Source organism: Onychomys torridus, chromosome 5 (genome assembly GCF_903995425.1).
Source record: "Onychomys torridus chromosome 5, mOncTor1.1, whole genome shotgun sequence".
Taxonomy (NCBI): Eukaryota; Metazoa; Chordata; class Mammalia; order Rodentia; family Cricetidae; genus Onychomys; species Onychomys torridus.
This window is the reverse complement of record NC_050447.1, coordinates 81,159,765-81,174,313: the sequence shown is the minus strand read 5'-3', so window position 1 is coordinate 81,174,313 and position 14,549 is coordinate 81,159,765. Positions and strand designations below refer to the sequence as shown.

At 43.6% G+C, this 14,549-nt stretch overlaps 1 protein-coding gene across 1 annotated transcript in view; it reads right to left on the bottom strand.

Moving 5' to 3' along the window:
- Nucleotides 1–5,612, bottom strand: part of LOC118584040 (amyloid beta precursor protein binding family B member 1 interacting protein) — a 99,264-nt gene extending 93,652 nt beyond the window's left edge. Inside the window, exon 1 of the mRNA XM_036187968.1 lies at nucleotides 5,074–5,612. The gene's annotated coding sequence lies outside the window, so the exon portion shown is untranslated. The remainder of the gene's footprint in view (nucleotides 1–5,073) is intronic.
- Between the last annotated feature and the right edge of the window lie 8,937 nt (nucleotides 5,613–14,549).

Sequence of the window (14,549 nt, the reverse complement as noted above, 5' to 3'; positions counted from 1 at the left end):
AACAGGATCTAGGTGTTTAGAAAGATATGCCACAGGATTGTAGGTATTGCTTGCTCACTGGCAGAGCCTGGCCCTGATTGACATTAGTTTTGTGTCAACTTGACACAGGCTATAGTCATTTGGGAGGAGGGAACCTCTGTTGAGAAAATGCCTCCATACGATCAGGCTGTAGGAAAGCCTGAAAGGCATTTTTTGTCATTAGTAATTGATGGGGGAGGGCCCTGGGCATTGTGGGTGGGGCCACCCTTGGACTGGTGGTTCTGGGTTCTATTATAATACAGCAGATTGAGCAAGGGATGAGGGACAAGCCAGTAAGCAGCACTCCGCTATGGCCTCTGCATCATCGCCTGCCTCCAGTTTCCTGTCCTGCTTGAGTTCCTGTCCTGACTTCCTTTGATAATGAACTGTGATATGGAAGTGAAAGCCAAATAAGCCCATTCCTCCCCCAGGCTGCTTTAATCATGGTGTTTCATGACAGCAATAGTGACCCTAACTAGGGCATACGGTCGGGGAAATTGACAGGGTCTGATGTGAGACAGAGAGGCCTAGGTAGCTGTAGGTGAGGTGGCATATTCAGGCCTTATCTTTAGAGACATGATACCCCAAGTATTAAGGTGTTGAGGAGAGTAACGGCATGTACATATATGCATATATGAATATAGTAGTCTTTTGTATACACGAACATTTTCATAATAAAAATGAAAGGAAAATGCCCAACACAGCTCCCTTGTTCTGGTGTCATCTTTTATTTCTCTCTAGTCTAACAGGATGTAGTGACCTGGACATAATCTTCCAGCCACTGTGTGGGAACACAATTCCCCTGTAATTAAGCTCCTATCTCCTTCCCAGCGCACAGGCATATCTCTGATGAGTCTATAAGACCGAAACAGAAAGACTTCCGATAGAGTTAGAGAAAAGATTAGATTTACTACTTTGTTGATTTGATCAAGGAATTTGGATATAATAAAGATAAGAATGAAAACTTGATTAGGCCGAAGGAGATTACTTTTCAAAAGATAAAGGTAATAACTGTAAAGCTGAAGATGATATCTCTCTTGTCCTCCATCTATAATAAAACAACTTTGTCAATGTTTTCTTTGTCCTGTTTGGCTGTCTTTCATTCATCCCCCTGCCTCATTCTGGTCTGCTGTAGGGACCTGCTATGTGGTCACATAGAAGACAACACTAGACACATGCAGAATTATCACGGTCTGGTTTTCTCCCCACTTGTAGGCTACAAGGTCACCGAGGACCCACCTTTCCCCTCATCTGAGCCCTGGTGCTTGATACAGGGTGCTGCTATCACACTTCTGCAGGTCAGTGTTAGTTAGCTCTGTGTGGTACTCTCTATGTGCACTTTCATTTTGTCAGTGACAAAGAGGTATTGCTGTAGTATGAGTCTAGATGTGAAGATTAACAAACCACACCGTAATTCAGCCATCTCGGCGTCTGGTACACCATATATGGTCAGCATCCCTAACTCTGAAAACCTCAAATCCCAGATCTTCCACAATCTGAAACATTTTGGAACACTAACATGAAATCACTGATTACACATAAGAGTTCAGAGTCAAAATATAATCATAGGGGGCTGGAGAGATGGCTCAGTGGTTAAGAGCACTGGCTGTTCTTCCAGAAGACCTGGGTTTAATTCCCAGCACCCACATGGCAGGCAGCTCACAAGTGTCTGTAATTCAAGTTCCAGGGTACCCAACACCCTCATATAGATATACATGCAGGCAACACATCAATGAACATAAATAAAAAAACAAGAAAAAAGAGATTAAAAAATATATGCATAGAACACAGAGTTTATATAGCCTTTCCAAGGTGGTGTGTGTGGGGGGATACTCATTATCCCTGTTAGCTGAAACACATAAACTCTTTCATGTGCAAGATTATTTATAGCATTGCGTAAAGTACCATCCAACTATGTATATAAAGTGTGTGTGAAACAAATGAATTTCATGCTCAGAATTGATCCTCATGATATCTCATGTATCTGCAAACATTCTATCTCCAACCCCCTAATATCCAAAATATGAAACTTCTGGTTTCAAGAACTTAGATTTAAAAAAAAGGATAAAACAAACAAACAAACAAACAAAACAAAAAATAACAGTTAATGAAACAGTAAGTATTATGTACTATTGCAACACAATGATCAAAATGGAACCCAATTTGAAAGAGAAGGAAGGAAATAGGTCTCCTAATACAGTCCTTGGTGACTGTGTTTCATAGTCAGCACTCAGGAAAGGTGTGGAAACAGAGTCCTGAACTGAAGCTACAGTGTCTGTACTGAGAAGTATGACGCCCTGGCGTGGTGTTTTATCTCCCCTCTTGCCTTAGAATTAGGATCAATGAGCAAACAGGGTCTTGGGGCTTGAGACACTTCGCTGGTACCCCTGAGAAGTGGAACTGATTTAGCAAGCATGCTTTGAACCTTATATGGTGACAGAATCTCTGGGAAGTGAGGGTGCAGTGGTAGCATTCTGGCAGTTCTGGTCTCTAAGCCCTCACTGTCCTTGGCCCCTGCCCTGCACCATGAAGACAGGCTCCTGCACTGGTGGAGGTGGGGCTGTATCTTAGCACTGCTCTTCTCTCTTCCCTAGAGAAATGTACTATTTTTCCAGACTGAAAGCCAGGTCTCCCTGATAATTATAACTGTGCTTTAGCATATAAACATTACCCAACAACCAATGTCCCCACCAAATAACTTTAAATCTTAAAGTTTGTATTTATTTTATACTTGAATTCCTATGATGCTTGAACTTTAAGAGACTTGTTATTTCAGATGACAATACTGGATCTTATTACAGATGGTTGTGAGCCACCATGTGGTTGCTGGGAACTGAACTCAGGACCTCTGGAAGAGTAGTCAGTGCTCTTAACCTCTGAGCCATCTCTCCAGCCATTTTCATACTGAAAATATCAATCACGCTAATAATAAAAATTGTTCCATCTTGAGACTCAATCTAACCTCATGTGACATGTCACAGTCCAAACACAGACGTACCATACAGATTTATTCAGCATCTGAAGGGGGAGAAAAGGCACCCAGGCACTTAGCTGCAATATACAATTTTTCTCTCACACAAAATTATCCAAAACGTTGCATAAAATGGCCTTCCAGTTATGTGTATAATGAAACAAAAATGTTCCATGTTTGTCCTATTTTATTTTAAATTATTTTACTTTGAAAGTGCCTAAGATCACTCATAAGGTTCTGTCTGATAGACTATAGAACACAAACTGAATTTATCCTAAAAAAAAACAAAACCGTAGATTCATTAAAAAGATTATTTATCAAAATAGATAAAATGAAATAAAAGATGACTAAAAATAAGTAGAAAAAAAGGAAAACAACAATGCTGTTTGAGAAATCAAAGTAGCACAACACAAACATTCATGGCAACAAACTATAAATTGCTGAGTATATAATATTGAAATATCTAGAACTTTTTATCTATATGTGACATAAGGTGAAACTATAGTGGAGAACTGGTATACATTCTCAGAATACAAAAATTCAAAGAAAATATAGTGGACGAAACAGAGCCTAGTGAGTATTATGTGTAATTAACTACACATTTTCAAGTTACTTTTCTCGAAAAATAGTAACTCTGGACTTTTGAAATGTAATAGAATGGAATGTTGGCAACTTACATGGAGACCAGAAATTGCTTTGCTTTTTGGTGGTATTTCTCAGAAGCAAAAACCACTCCAAATGTTTATATTTCAGCTCGTACAGTCTGTTAGCACCCCTCCTGTTCCCTCTGGTACTGAACACAGGGTGTCTTTGTGGGCTCGGCAGCTGAGCGGCACCCCCAGCCCTCACAGCACTGTTACTTTCCCATTCTTATATGGTGTAACCTCATCTACTACTTGAGTCCCAGTGTGGCTTGACAATGTAATTAAGTCCATCCCTGTCAAGTTAGTATCAGATGTGCAGCAGCGATCTGAACGTACCAAGTATCAGATCAAGTCACAAGTATTTGTAAGAATGTACAAATTAAGTGCTAACAGTTTGAAGATGATGTTACATTTTGGCAGCTCTTAGAGCAGACAGGAATCAGCACCTAGAGGCACATGACAGAGGACTCTTTTCCTATCTCCTGCTGTCTTGCTAGCCAGCATGCCTCTTAAAGCCCATGTGCCTGTGTGTTAGTGAGGCTCACAAGGAAAAACTCCTGATGTAGTCTGAAGGCCAAGGTTTCCTTTCTGAAGTTTCAGTTTGGAGTCCCAGATTTTAGAGCCTAGTAGCAAGTCCTTGTTTTTGTTCACACCACACAGCTCTTTCATGGAGGATCCACCCACCGTTTCTTCACTGCATTCCTTTCCCCTTTCACTGGCATCTCGATCTCAAAAACCTCTATGAACTGGGAGATGCTGAATGGCTCTAGGAAAGCACGCGTCACTCTTAACCAACGTGTGAAATACATTCCCGATGGAAAAAGAAGAGGTACACGTGGTAAGGGCGCCTGTACCGGGGTTCTCGGGGATACATGGGCATTTTGTCCTTCATGATTTAAAATATCTTCTGCTTCTTGACTCCAAACTAAATCAGGAAACCTGTGTCTGGTATTCAAACTCATCCTCGCCACATTTTACAAGGAAAAGGAGACTATTTGAGAGAGAATGATTATCTTCAAAAAAAGCAGAATCACAGTTTCTTAAGGTTTCAAACGAAGACGACACTTCTAGGTATGTATCTACCAACTCTGAAAAGTCTCAGACTTCACGGTGCCCTAAAATGCTTCCGGGATGTCTTGTCTCAGACTACCAGCTCAGCTCAGAGGTCCCAGGCCTGAGACAGGTAGCATTTCCTAAGCAGGAAATACGTTAAATCGGACGAAACAGAACGCGAGGGGAAGAGAGGAGGGAACCCCAGGCCTGGCACAGGTCAAGTGCAAGGGGTGCACTCCGGACCTGGAGCCTCCAGGCTGCGCCAGGAACACGGGTTCACGTGGCCGGTGAGTGGACCGGTGTCGCGCGGGTCCCCTCCCACCTGAGACGCGGCGTGGCCGCCCGAATGCGCGGAGCTGCGGCGCGCGGGGCTGGGGTGCTGCTTACCTTGACGGCTGAAGAGGGTGCTGCGCTGAGATGCACCGGGGGACGCCGAGATGCGCTGGGCTGCTCCGAAGTGCACTGGGCTGAGCTGAGCGCAGATGCGCGCTCGTCGTCGCCTCTGGGCTGGGCCCGCCTGGAGGCGAGGAAGCGGGCTCGGGGAGGAAGTGCTGTGCGTCCTGCCCTCCCTGCGCAGACTCGAGGCTTTGCACCGACGTGCTTGCAGAGCCCTAGAGAGGAGACGGACTCAAAGCCCCGCCTCTGGAACTCCGCAAGTTTAGCAAGTCTGGACTGTTTTCCCCATCCCCTGTGCCCCACCTTGAAGAAAAAACACTTCCGGCCCTAAGGTTAGGGAAAGCCGCTCCTTCTCACATCCTTGTGGGTCTTTGTGTACTCTGTAAGATAAGGACTAAAATTAATGCTAGTCTGAGGGCTTAATGACCGAAAAGTCTCAGGCCAGCTGAGAAACTCCCTTCAGGAGAGCTCACTGGCTTTAACTCCGATGGGCAGTTAGGAGCTGGGATGCTCCTGACAAGGTCAACACATCAACCTCCGTTGTGTTTATAGCTTTGAGACTTCGGGGGGGGGGAACAGAGGTGAAGATGGAACCACCCGCCTCAGGAGTTCCCCTTTCTGCTCTGTGAAACTCTCGCACTCTGAGCTTCTTCTTCTGCACGGGCTCCACTTCCCCCAAGGCTGCCGTCCTTCACTGTTCTAATAAAAGGGCGGGTTTCTGTGGAAGGTGGTCTCTCCTTTCTTTTATTTTCACATCGTGTGGGTCAACCCTGATCCATTAAACTCCACAAGAGGTAGAGAGGCCCGTTATTTGGCAACAGCCTTCTATGGCTTTGCTCAGCCCTTGCTGCACTTCCTCTATCTAACCTTTGTGCAAGATTTCCTGGGCCAGCCCGGCAGGGGACGCTCCTGTGAGGGTGGACAGAGGAGTGGCCCAATGGAACGGCCAGGGAGCACCTGAGTCTCCCTGGGGAAACTGTTTATTGCTTGTCTAAGAACAATGTGAACAACAGTGTTGCAAACAATCGCTGCACACCCTACTTGGCAGAAAACAGTCAACAAACTTATTTAACATGCTGGGTTTGATAAAATAAAAGATGAAGGATAGAGAGTCATGGTTGTGCTGATAGGGGTTCTGTATTAATTGGGGTCATGGAAAAAGACCTACCTTATGACCAACACTTGAGCCAGACCGAAATGACAGGAAGGATCAAGTGATGTTAGAGTTTAACATGAAACCATCTTAGAGAGAAGGGATGATATCTCTGAAAGCCGTGAGTGGAGACAGCCCTTGAGGTACTTTAAAAACAGTGAGGAAACTATTAATAGTGTGGCTTGGGTGGGGTGAAGAGATCAGAAAGGCGATGAGATTACAGAGGAAAAGATGGCCAGATGGCGTGTCACCCTGCGAGTTGTCGGTAGAGATCAGAGATCGATAGGAGCAAGATGGGAAGCCATTGAGAGGAACAGAAGATAAAAACAAGCAGCAGGATGAAGAGTGATCTTCTGGAAGGGAAAAATGGTCAAGGAGTTCTTTTTGGCAACGAGAAGATAAGGACCAGCCGCCATTCAGAAGCTGGAAAAGCATTCCAAGAAAAGATCAATGGAGTGTGTTGAGTCAAGGACATAAGGTTAGGAAGATGTCATCAGGGTTGGAGCAGAGAGAAAGACGGAGGCAGTGGCAGAGGAGGACACTATGAGCAGGAGCCAGGTCAAGCAGGACCTTGTGGTCAGTGCAGAGGACTTTGAGCTGTAATTGCAATGGACATCTAGTAGAAGGGATATAGCAACAAGGTGCTGGTTTGATTTATTCTAGAAGCCATCAAACAGACCAGGGAGTCCTTGGGAAAACAGTTGAATGCGAGGAAGAGGAGAGAGATAGAAGAGAGGGAGGGAGGAGGTAGAGAGAAGAATAGGAATAGATTTAAATTAATTCCCCCCTTATTGGTTTGTGGCAACAGATGAAATGGTTGGCTCAATGTGTGGCTCAATCCTATAATCCCAGCACTTGGGAGGTTAGGGAGGAGGATTGTAGGTTCAAGAGTAGCCTGGAGTACATACGATTTTATCTCAGAAAGAAAAATAAATATTAACATTAAAATAATGGTAGTTTATTTGAGTAGTATCCTAACTGCGGTGATATTTTGTTGCACTCTAATAAAACTTGCCTGAAGATCAGAGGACAGAGCCAGCCACAGAATTAGCCATAGAGGTCAGGCAGTGGTGGCACACACCTTCAATTACAGCACTTGGGATCACACACCTTTAATCCTGGTACCTGGAAGTCACAAACCTTTAATCCCAGCACTAGGAAGGTTGAGACAGGAAGTGACATGGCTGAGCAGGAAAAGGAATATAAAGTGGCCGGAGACAGGCCCTTTTGGCTGAGGACTCAGAGGCATTCAGTCTGAGGATTGGTAGACACAGATCTCCCCCTTTTGGCTGAGAAGTTGGTAGTGTGAGAAATGGCTGTGGTTTGTTTCTGCTGGTCTTTCAGCCTTCACCCCCACATCTGGCTCCAGGTTTTTATTATAAGACCATGTAGGAGTTGTGCAACACCTAACAGCAGGAATTGTGAGTTGCTGACGGGCTCCAGGCAGAGATGGGGAATGCCAGAGGGGTTGGAAACGGTGATGGAGTCACCAGTGGCTCTGAGACTAGGCCAGAGGTCAGTCCCCGAAGAAAGGTCAGTAGGAACCACTCAAGCTGGCCAAGCTGAAGCTTTGTCTTTAAGTCCTAAGAATAATGAAAGTACGTCTAATAAGACTTGAAGCTGTGGACGGGAGGATTGTGTTCTAGAAAGAATTCACCCTGGCTATCACATGGGAACTGCTAACAGGAAGAAAAGAATGGACACGGGAAGAGTTCCAAGAAAGTTGGGAAAGAAATTATAATGGTTTTGTTTGTTTGGTAGCCGTGGAAACACAAAGAAATGGATGCATCAGGAAGCTATTTACAGGCTCTGTTGGTAGGCATCTATGATAATCGGACATGAACAGGAGGTGGGGGGAAGGAAGAATAGAAGGCTAGATCCTGAGCAGATGCTCCTGTTAAGATGGTTGACAGTCACCAGAAGAGGAAATGTGGAAAGGACTTTTTGGTCAGGAGAAGGTAACGAGATTTATTTTGAGCAAGTCAAGTTTGGTTGGTCTTTGGCACAACTATGTAGAGACATGTCTGTACCAAAGAGGAAAAGCTACTGATACATGGAACATATACAAATCTCAATTTGCTGAAAGGTGCCATAATATAAAACAGAAAACATTGTGTGATATTATGTAATCATCTAAAATTCTTAAAACTCAACATCATCATGTGAAGAATGGGGAAACAGGAAGGGCTATGGAAGGGGTTTCAGAGGGATGGAAGTGGTGAACTTGTGTTCAGTGATGGCTTTGGAGGATGTGTGTGTATCAGAACTGAGAAAATCACACATTTGGAATACGTGTAGCTTCCTGTGTATCATTTGTACATCAATACGATTGTGAAAATTTTTATTTTTTTTGCTTCTTATTCCTTTTCCTTTTTTTCTTTTCTTTTCTTTTCTTTCTTCCTTTCTTTTTTCTTTCTTTCTTTCTTTCTTTCTTTCTTTCTTTCTTTCTTTCTTTCTTTCCTTCCTTCTTTCTTTCTCCATCTATCTATCTATAATCTATCCATCATCTATCTATCTATCTATCTATCTATCTATCTATCTATCTATCTATCCATCCATCCATCCATCCATCCATCCATCCATCCATCCATCTATCTATCTATCTATCTATCTATCCATCCATCTATATTATTTTAGTGGAGCTAGGGACTAAACTCAGGGCCTTACACTGTGCATACACCACCATTGAGCTACACCCTGGCTTTAGGAATTAGAACGTGTCTTGGAAACTCTTCCCTAGTTTACTTTAGTCTAACTTCCTATTGCCCTCCCCCCTTTTCCTGATCTTACTCTCTCTCCCTTTGTTTTCATTCTTTCTGTCCCCCACTCTCTTATCTCCTTCCCTCCCAATCTTTGCTTAAATTGAAAAAGGAATCTGTTCAAAGTGGAAACGTCTGTATGAGCGATTTCTGACCCAGGGAAACTTGTGGTACCATTTTCAAGTTTGCCATCAATGATATAAATGGGTCCTAGTGTAATCAACTGACCAAGCAGAATTGCTAAGGCTTGCCAAACATGATGGTACTAATCTGTAATCCCAGTATTCACGAGACTGAGACAGAAGGATTAGGAGTTCAAGGCTAGCTTGGATTACCTAGTGAAACCTTGCCTCAAAAGTAAACAAAACAACAAAAAAAGAAAACCCCATAAAGGCCAAATGGACAATTTCTAGTTCGATTGGCTTTACTATAGCTTTATAAAAGCATCAGCCTATAGCTTTGGGTAAAGGGATAAAATAATTCATTACTGAATTTTTAATTTTTAATTAGAACTATGTGAAATATTTCTCTCCCTTTAATTGCAATGTTTTCACCTAAGACAAAAACTAAATTGTCCTTCTCTCCTGGCACCATGATTACATTAGTCAGTGAAACGGTATTTGATAAAATCATTTCCACCAACAGTTTTTTGTTATTTCAGCTTTCTTCTTATCTCAATTCTAAGATACTTTTCATTGTCATTTTAAAGGGAAATTTATCTGAATTTTTCTCAGGCCCCTTTTCATGTTGATATGATTGTCTCCTATTTGAATCTCAAGTTGATTCTCAGGGAATCTCCGTGTGTGTGTGTGTGTGTGTGTGTGTGTGTGTGTGTGTGTGTGTGTTGTCTATAAAGTCCCCTGCCCTCTTCCCTGGTCTAGAGGACATCCCCTAGTTTAAAGTTTCCAGCTCTTTCCCTGCTACACTTTGAGCACATAGGCAGGTGACTGTCCAGTCCAGGTGTGGAGCATGGAGGATGCTCCCTCCAAGGAAGCTGGATGGGAATCGGGGTACTTGTCCTCCTGTGTGACAGTCTCTCTCATTCCTGTAGTCTCAGTCAACAACTAGGCAAAACTTACCAGGTCCCTTCTCTGCTCCTTTTCTCTCTTGTTTTTTCCCCCCTTCTCTCAAGCTTTATCTAACTCAAGGCTGAAAGTTCAGGTGGGAAAGCTGGATTCTGCTCAGTTGCATAGGATTTCCGATATCTTTTCTACATTTTACACTGCTCACATCCATTAGTCATTTTCTTCTGAAACACAGAATCTTGAGTAATGTACCAAGGGATTACAGGGATTTGCATTCCAGACTCCTTAGCTAGTTGTGACCAGGATAATCATTTTGGTCCACGAGAGGTAAGTGAATGGATCAATTTTAGAAAGACTCCTTCCTGCTGTTATGAATGTGGATCCAGTTACTGCTCTCTCACACCATGAGATGATCCTGAGTTTAGATGTGTAAGAAGATGTTGGAGCAGCACACTAGGGAAAGCATGGGTATTGGAGAGCTCTGTAGAACAAGTGTTTTACAGTTCAAGGCTGTTTTCTTTGAGATAGTCTGTGAGGGAATAACCTTGGTGTAATCAAGTCCCTAATGTCATATCTCTGTCATACATAGACAAAAATACTTCCTATATTATCTGTGGAACTCAGTTTCTGAGTTTTTTTTTCTCGAGACAGGGTTTCTCTGTGTAGCTTTGAGCCTTTCCCGGAACTCACTTTGGAGACCAGGCTGGCCTCGAACTCACAGAGATCAGCCTGGCTCTGCCTTCTGAGTGCTGGGATTAAAGGCGTGCGCCACCACTGCCTGTCCTAGTTTCTGAGTTTTTGAAATTTAAGAAACAAGAACTTGGATTGGGAGATGATAGCTCAGTGGGTGAACCATTTGCTGTGCAGGCCTGAGGACTGGATTTCAGATTCCCCAGAACTCACATAAAACAGGGGATGCAGCAGTACACATTCACAATCCCTGTATGCCTGAGGTGATGTGAGAGGCATAGACAGGAGAGTCTCTGGAACCCACAGCTCAGTCTGCCCAGTGTAGGCAGTGGTGAGCAGCAAGGGATCTTGCCTCAAGTAAGATGGAGGGAGAGAACCGACATCCAAAGTCATCCACTGACCTTCACATATGTTCTGTGGTCCTTGAGTGTCTGCCCTCACACAGGAACACACACATTTCTATACACAAACACACATGTGGGGGGATGAAAGGGAGAAAGAAAAAGGCAGAGAGTGACACACATACAGAGACACAGAGAGACAGAGAGACACAGAAAGAAAGAGACACAGAAGAATTCGACTTCCCTGTTTTCTTCTTTATACATGATTACAGATAATTTCTATCTGACATTTCAGTCCTGACTTCTGAGGCTTACAAGAACATGACACTTGGGCCCCCAAATTTCCTGTGACAGCCTCACCCTCTAATCCCCAGTGCTCACAGCAAGCTGTCTGCGTAAAGCAGTGGTATAAATCAGGAAAGAGTCTTCAGACATGAGGAAGTATGCGTGGAGAAAGATTTCCCTTAATTCTGTCAACTACTAATCTGAATTCCCCATCATGCACTTCTGCCAGGACCTCCACACTGTAGTCCACAGCCTGGTCTAACTGTGTTCTGTTTTAGGTACATTTTTATTGGTCTGTGGTAATCATTGTTTCGTTCCTGGGACAAAATATCTGAGAAAATCCATTTACATTCTTTTCCTTTGTGTGTGTGTGTGTGTGTGTGTGTGTGTGTGTGTGTGTGTGTGTGTGTATGTGTGTGTATGTCACTTTTATTTGGAGCTTTCTTCCCAGGCTTTACACACTCAACATTCAAGAATTGCTGCTTTCCAAAGACTTATACTTTCCCAAGTAGAATGTCATCTCTACTATGGCCTATTCACAGATCTTTTAAGGCAGCTATCAAATGATAGTGTGACTATTTCCACTTCTGTTTCTCTGACCACAATGTGAGATGCTCATATGCAAACATTCTTTTTTTAAAGGTTTTTATTCATTTTACACACCAGCCACAGTTCCCTCTTCCTTCCCTCCTCCTGCTCCCCCCCACCTCCCCCCATCCCATTCCTCGTCCCCTCTCCCTCCCCTTCTCCAGTTTGGACCATCTCTTCTCTCCCCTTCCCTTTCCTCTCTCCCTCTCCCTCCTTCCCTTCCCCCCTTCTTCTCCTTCCTAGATACCAGGGGACAAGCACCACTCTGCTGTGATGCACTACCTTACTACAAGCTGGAGACAACAAATCCAAGTGACCATGACCTTAGATCTCTGGCACCATGAGTCAAAATAAACCTTTGCAAAATCTAACCTTCAGATTCACAGCCAAGCACTGGGCTGAGCTCTGGGAGTCCAGTTGAAGAGAGGGAGGAGGGATTACATGAGCAAGGAGGGTCAAGATCAAGATGGGGAAACCCACCGAGACAGCTGATGTGAGCTCCTGGGACCTCAAGGGATTCTGGACTGACAGCTGGGGAGCCTGCATGGGACCAGACTAGACCCTCTGCATGTGGGTGACAGTTGTATGGCTTGGTCTGTATTGGGGCCCCTGGAAGTGAGACCAGGATCTATCCCTGGTGCATGAGATGGCTCCTTTGAGCCCACTCCCTATGGTGGAATGCCTTGCTCAGTCTTAATGCTGGGGGGAGGGGCTTTGTTGACCCCCTGTGGGAGTCGTCCCCCCACCCAGGAAGGAGAAGGCGGGGAGAAGGGAGAGAGAAAGTGAAGGGGAGAGCAGAGATGTCCAAACTGGAGAAGGGGAGGGAGAGGGGAAGAAGAGGACAAAGCGGGTGGGAACCAGTGATCTAAATTCCCCTAGGCCCCACCTCTTAAAGGATCACAGTGCCACAGGCTGGGGAGCTAAGCATTGACACATAGGCCATAAGGAGACATTTACCCAAATGATAGTATACAGTGAAGCTAGAGTCTCACTCATTCAGCTTATTTACAGATTATATATATGTATATATATATATATATATATATATATATATACATACATACTGTGTGTGTGTGTGTGTGTGTGTGTGTGTGTGTGTGTGTGTGTGTGTAGATCAGAGACAACTTGTGGAAGTTGCTTTTCTTCTTCATCCATGTAAGTTACAGTAATCAAACTCAAGCCAACAGGCTTAGCCACACCTTTACCGCCTAAGCCATCTTATTAGTTCACATTTATATGTTTATATAGGTGTTGAAGATTTATATCTCCAAGTTAAGTATTATTTCTTTTTATAATAATTGATTTTAATGTTCGTGTGTAACAGAAATAAAAAGACCTCATCTTTAACAAGTCCTTTTTGTCAAAGTTTTCCTCTCATGAGAGTAAATGACAATATAAATATAAATAGTAGTATAGGCCCTTGGACTTAAAACCATTTTTTTTAAACATTCCACTGTAATGATTTATTTTGAAAACTAAAAAGAAAGTCATTAGGCAGAAATCAGGTAAAGCCATGTTAGAGCATTACACTTCTACTTACGTATTTGACTATATAGTTACTCTGAAGATTCGCTAAGAAAATCTGTATAAGGCACTTAGTAGTAATCCACGTTGTTGCTAAATAGTGTTTCCCTTAACATACAGTTAGTTAAGTCTTTTCTAGAAAGATGCTTTGTGACACTATTCGTGGGGAGATGTGAACAAAAGTCTCCTTATCCCAGAGAAGAAACTGACAACAGACCAAAGTACAGATACCACCAAAGTTCAAGTTGGTGAACCAGTGAGTTTTATATATTGGAGTTTGTAGATGAATTTCTAAACAGTCTTATTGAATAAGACACAGAGCGCCAAATACAGAGTTAAAGCCGAAGCGATCAGAGCAAGAGCCACCTAGCTTTAGCTTACCACCAGCAGTAGCTTCCCCCAGAGTTTCTTCCTGTCTGACTTCTCTTTTTATTGCCTTTCTGTTCTGCCTTCTCATTGGCTCTAAACCCAACCATGTGACTTCCTCATCACTGCCTGTCTATACAGACCTCCAGGTCTCTATGGTTGGTACTGGGATTAAAGGTTTGTGTCACTACACTTGGCTGTGTCCTTGACCACACAGAGACTCTGCCTGTCACGTGATTGGATTAAGGGTGTGTGCCATCACTGCCTGACTCTGCTTATGGCTTGCTATGACCTCTGATCTCCAGGCAAACTTTATTTATTAACATACAAATAAAATCACATTTCAGCACAAAGAAAATATCACCAAAGGAGTTAATTGTAGGAATATAGCTAGAGGGTTACTTACAGCATTGGAAATGACTCAAAGACAGCTACATCACCAAAGCCCACCCCAGCATGGTGAGAGCTGATGTACGTGGGGAACCTGGTACTCACTGCACAACCTGGAGGCAGCTCAACATGTTGGGGAGTATCTTTTCCAGACAGTTCAGCTGGTCTCAGCTTCTTCCAGGCCACTTTACTGGTCTAAGCCTCTTCTAGGCAGATGAGTTTATTTGAGAGTCTCTTGGTGGTCCTTACTGCTACATGAATGGGGAAGAAGGGGCCTAGTGAATCTTGTCAGTTTCAGGGACTTCCTGAAGCCTTTGAATGGTTTGCTTCCTGAACTTAAGGTGCT